Raw genomic sequence first — 6,323 nt, 5'->3', positions numbered from 1 at the left:
TTAGGTACATATATCATTGCCAAAGATCCACACTTCGACCCTTTCTGCGTATGGGGCAATGAGATATTCATTAACCTGCATCAAGTGAGGAAACTAATAAAGATTTTTATTAAAATGGGTCAAAAGATGTCAATCAAACTATTTGTTTACACTTTATGCAACACAACAGTGAACTGTAGGATGGTAAGTAAGAACCCTATAGCCTTCTTTTTACTGCCCGCAATGAGTTGTGTTAGATGACAATGTCTGAATCCTTTTTCTTTTGTAGTGGATTCTGAAGCAGTTTACTCAAGATTACCTCTCAAACTATATGATTGGCGGCCGGCCATCGCAAGGGGTTGGACTAGAGTCCTGCATCCCTTCTGCATCCAGGAGAGCACAATAGGGCCATTCCGCTTCACCTTGTTCAGCAACCGGAATGTCTGTCTGTAATAGTACAAGTATAGAACCCTGGTTCATCATTCTTTATTTGGTGCTTATGTAATTCTTAAACGTATGTACCTGTGAATCGAGTAATGCATTAGTTGTTTGAACCTGATGTATATGAATAAAGCTATAACCTACTTTAAAGTTTAAATTAGGTACAATTTTAACTAGCAGCAATTAAATTATGGCGAAATTATGGTGTGCAGGTCATTACGGCACACACGGTTGGTAAAACACAAATGTTTGCAATATACACCATAATCCGAGATGGTTCACAGAAAGGAAACATGTGCAAGCATGCACACAATTGCCGTTTGCAAAGCATGTGTGATGTCAGACACTATCACATACGGCACGGGAAAACTAAATATGTGTGATTGTCTAACTATCATACACGGTTTATAGTCATGAACTGTTTGTGATGTGCCAGGCATCATAAAACTCCCATGCCTAGAATCTGCCTGGAAAGCTCCCATGCCTGGAATCTACCTGGTTTTAGGTAAAACCACAAAACTCCGACTGTTATGGCAATGCGAGCACAAACTAGTAGCAAGGATGAAGCGTTTGGGATATTCAAGATATCAAAAATGGTTATATAGGGACAACTGTATGCATCAAGGCTCCCTATCCCCGACGGTTTCTGGTTCATGTGGGAAGGACCCCCTATCATTGTCAAAACCGGCGGATCTCGGGTAGGGGGTCCCGAACTGTGCGTCTAGGATTGATGGGAACAGGAGACGGGGGACATGATGTTTACCCAGGTTCGGGCCCTCTCTATGGAGGTAATACCCTACTTCCTGGTTGATTGATCTTGATGAATATGAGTATTACAAGAATTGATCTACCACTAGATCGTAATGGCTAAACCCTAGAAGCCTAGCCTATGAATATGGTAATGAGTATATGTATCTTCCCCTTATGTACTACCCCTCTCGGTTTATATAGACACCGAGGGAATCTAGGGTTTACATGGAGTCGGTTACATAAGAAGGAATCTTCGGTCGCCAAGCTTGCCTTCCACGCCAAGTATAGCCCAATCTGGACACGGTGCAGTCTTCGGCCTTCATGTCTTCACAGCCCATCAGTCCAGCCCATGGATAATAGGCTGGACGCCCAAGGACCCCTTAGTCCAGGACTCCCTTAGTAGCCCACGAACCAGTCTTCAATAGCGAGGTGCTCGGCACATATATTTTCTTCGGCATTGCAAGGCGGGTTCCCCCTTCAATGATCTCCAAGTAATGTATTCGGCCATTGATCCAACGTCGCCTCCTTGGCTTCTGCGCGTTGAATAATCTTTGTCCTCCATGTGTTGAGTGAATGTGGAAAGTCAGGGTATTTTTGCGAATAACACCCCATCCATGCGAGGAAGAGCGCCTACTTAAAGAGATTGGATCCCAGATCCATTCAGCGCTACGCAGAAGAAATCCCTAGAGACTGCTTAGGAGAAACCATTCCAGCATGGCTAGTGCTCCCAGCTCCTTTGCTCATCCCGGCCCAGATAAAGGCGAGTGGGAGAGGTGTTTCGTTTCTCATAGCCGATTGACGAAGTTGCAATCGCATGGATTCCTTCCCCATGCAGATCTAGTCCCTGTTCGAACGGGGCTAGCTTTCTTCAATGAGGGGACTCAGGCAGAGGACTTCCCCAATCTGTCCGGTGGGGAGCGAGTTTGTTTTGTCCCCTACCGGCTAAGAGGCATTGGATTTCCAATCCATTCGTTCCTCTGTGGGCTTCTGGAATACTACGGCCTCGAGTTGCACAACTTCACTCCGACCTCTATTCTACACATTATGGGTTACATCGCTTTATGCGAACTTTTCCTGGGCGTCGGGCTTCATTTCAAGTTGTGGAGGAAGCTGTTCTGTCTCGTCCCGCGCAATCACGAATGGTCAATATTTGAAGTGAGCGGAGCCAAAGTATGGCGCTTCTCCGATACCGGATATCCATCCGGCACACCAAGGAAGGCACCCGATGAATGGCCCTCTGAATGGTTTTATATAGAGGACGTTGCGCTTCCCGACCCGATTCGAAAGGGTCTTCTTGAATTTGCGCGTGTCCCGCTGTATAAACGCCACAGTTGGCGTCCTTGGAGCCTTGAAGAGGAAGATGGCATGGAGGTTCGTCAGCTGATGAGCAGGATAAAAGAGCTCACTCAATCCGGACTCACAGTAATCGGGGTTATGGCGATTTCCATAGTGTGAGGGGTTCAGCTGCTCCAATACGGAGGGCTTCCAATGTGGCACTACAATGGGAAGGACGATGCCTCTCGCTGCGGCCGGAAAGGTCCAGATACCCCTGCCGCTTTGGCTAAGATATTAGCCGAACTTTTCAAAGGGGAGGAAAAGGAATTTCTCCGCATCAAATTTAGAGACGGGTACTCTATGTATAACCCTCCCAGCTGGGTAAGGCCCGACCCCTCTGTTTTTACTTCTTCCCTCTCCAAATTGTCTTTGATAAACTTCTAGCTTGTTTGCTTATGACAGCACTGGCGAAAGGTCACTAAGGGTTTTTATAGTCCCGCCCCGCAACCGGAGGACCACAACCGGGAGCTCGATCCCGGGTTCGAAGAGGATCCGGATATATTTGTGGTGCTTGCAGAGGGGTGTTTTACCAGGTGAGCTATGATGGCACAGAAGTGGCCATCGTCGCCGACTACCCCGGTCTTCTTCCAGCTTCACACGTAAGTGATCCGAACACACCTTATTCAAAAGAGATCGCTCCTTCCTTCTTACCCACCGCATTGCCTTGTGCTCAAAAGGGGAAGGGTACCACGTGCCATACTACTCCAAGGGTACCTCCGAAGAGGGCGCCCCCACTCCGGGTGAACCTTCCAAGAGGAAAACAAACAAAGATACGGCCGTGCCCTCATCAAAGAGGTATGAATTCGCCAACCTGCACCTAAGCAGTCATGTCCAACCGTGACCTTCCTGTTATCCATGTGTTAGGAGAACGACGCGCCGAACCATATTCGGAGGTTCGAGCGGCCGTACATCTCGCAGCCAGGATTCAAATCCTGCCATGAAGACGGGGGCTGATGTAGAGGCGAAGCCGGACTGTCCTTCGGCCGAGGACTCGGATGATGTATCCGTTACCAACTCAGAAGTGGAGAGTGCGATGAATCATCGGCGCCGCCGGGCCATTTTACAAGACCCTGGCTTTTCAGAAGAGTCATTTAACGCCTTCAACTCAGTCGATGCATAGATCCGAGCTGCTGGAGATGGGATTAACAGGGCCACAAAGCAACATTTGAAAGATGTGCAGGTAAATTTTTTTTGTCTGACTATGATAACCATATGCTAGTAGCCCCCGAGACTTAAAGGAGTTGAAACAACTGATTTAAGGATCAATGTATGACCGGGTGCTTACGGAGAAGAACACCCAGCTAGCTCAGGAGCTGGAAAAATGTCAGCGCCGACTGCTTGCTGCCAATGCCGAACTGGAGAAATACAAGGCATCTCCCGGTAATGTTTCCTTCTATCAAAAATTCGTAATGATACACCGATAGTGCGGATCTGGGTGCTAATCTTTGTGTTTGGCCGTTAGACCAAGTACAAGAGCAGTTGGACGCCGCTCGAAGCGAAGAACATGGAGCCAAAAAGCTACTAGCAGCGAGCGAGCGTGTATTGACAAAAGTCGTTCAAGAGAAAAGAAACTCTAGGACTCGAACTCCAAACTTAGCGAAGAACTGAAAGATGTGCGAGCTCAGCTAGCTGACTCTGTGAAGGAGAACAAGAAGTTGTGAGGCGGCATATTCAGTATGTGGCCCATTTTGTTTTGTAACAGTTTTGGAGGTAACCGTAGCTGATCTAGTTGTAATTGCAGGTGTTTTGACGAACCACCCCGAAGAGGAGGTGTCTGCATCATCGAATGATCTTCTGCAAGGGTTGTCACAGTTGCACGAGCAAGCTCGGCAGGCGATGCAGAGTGTAGACAAGGCTTTGTGGCCATCCGACCCCCTCCAGGAAGCATGGAGAAGCTGGTAGAGCTGTTCAAGGGAGCGCGACGGCGTATCCGGCTGTGGAAGATATCGGCATGCTGAGAGGGTGGGCGAGAGGCCTGGGCCATGGTAAAGACGCGATATACCAAGCTGGATCCTAATCCCATGACTCGTGTCGGACCGCTAGGGTCGAATGGGGAAGAAATTCCCGTTAGTTTAGTATATGACCAAGTAGAGGTGGCCGCCAAATATTCCCAACAAGATTGTAAGTTAGACTACCTGTTGGAAGGTGTAGAGGAGGAGGTTTTCGAGTCCAAGTAACTATGTACTTTCCTCATCTAGCTAAATTGTATATCATTTGTCATGGCAGACCTTTTCGCTTCAACCTCCGGTCCTGAAGGTGCGTAGTGTCTCTGAATACCGTCGCAGCCGAATAGGCCGGGGTATGCCTGGAAAACTAGGCATAGGGGTCATAGTTGCTTGAACAGACAAGTTGTATCTGGCTAGCTATGTTATATTACATTCATATCATAAGAAACATCTTCCAGAGAAAATAGTTCCACTAAGGGTTCCTTTCCCTGGGTGTACATGCATTTAATGCGCATGTCCAAATTGTGATGTGAGCACCACAGTTTGTTTAACTTCTGGGGGTGCACAATGGAGTGACTTTAAGAAACATCTTTAATTCACCGACCGGATATTCCCTGAAGAACGCTAGCTTTCGGCTTCACCTAGTCTGAGGTACACATCCGGATGACCCGACAGTAACAATCGCAGAGGTGCTCCCTTTATTCCCTAGCCGAACTAACGGGAACGTAGGGCATAAGCACAGGAGCCAGGCAACCCAGCTTGGCCAAAACTTAAGTCATATCGATGCATATAATGGCAAAGAAAAGATACATCTGGAAAAACTCATATGTGAGGAGCTTGATGCTCAAGGAATGACAAGAACTTCTGTCCAAGAAGCCCCCAGGCACAAGTGGCGTACATATTTAAAGATGTATGTGCCGATGGTGTGTGGTCCAGCCGCATCGAAGCTTTAAAGCGAGAAAGAAGAAAGTAATCAGAAAAGAGATAAAAAATAATGGAAACTACAGGGGAGGAGGAGACGAATAAGGGGTTTAGCATTAGGCGTAGAATCTCCGGAGTCTAGCCGTGTTCTAGGGGTTCGGCTCGAGGCGATTGTCTAATGCATCGCGAAGACGGCACGCTCCTCTGGTGAGAACTTCGTCAATTATGAAGGGACCCTCCCATTTGGGCTTGAGTTTGCCCTTTTTCTTCTCCGGGAGCCGTAGAACGAGTTCGCCGACGTTGTAAGTCTTGGCCCGTACTTCTCTGCTTTGGTATCTTCGAGCCTGCTGTTGGTAAACTGATGAATGGGATTTTGCGACATCGCGTTCCTCCTCCAGGGCATCTAGCCTGTCCTGCCGATCGAGCTCGGCTTCTCTCTGTTCGTACATACGCACTCTAGGTGAGTCGTGAATAATATCGCAGGGCAATACTGCCTCTTTACCATACACCATGAAGAAAGGTGTGTACCCGGTAGTACGGCTGGGCATGGTCCGCAGCCCCCAGAATACGGAGTCGAGCTCCTCAACCCAGTGCTTGTTTGATTCTTTCAAAGACCGCACTAGTCTGGGCTTGATGCCTCTCATAATAAGACCGTTGGCACGTTCGACTTGACCGTTGGTTTGTGGGTGGTAGACGGAGGCGTAATCTAGTTTAATACCCAGATTAGTACACCAGGTTTTTACCTCGTCGGCTGTGAAATTGGAGCCGTTGTCAGTGATGATGCTGTGTGGGACACCATAAGGTGCACAACATCAGATATGAAGTCTATCACCGGGCCGGACTCAACCGTTTTGACCGGTTTGGCCTCTATCCACTTAGTGAATTTGTCCACCATAACCAGCAGATATTTTTTCTTAGGGCTTCCCCCTTTAAGGGGTACAACCATGTCGA

This window comes from Triticum aestivum, chromosome 7A (genome assembly GCF_018294505.1).
Source record: "Triticum aestivum cultivar Chinese Spring chromosome 7A, IWGSC CS RefSeq v2.1, whole genome shotgun sequence".
NCBI lineage: Eukaryota > Viridiplantae > Streptophyta > Magnoliopsida > Poales > Poaceae > Triticum > Triticum aestivum.
This window is presented reverse-complemented; position numbering follows the sequence as displayed.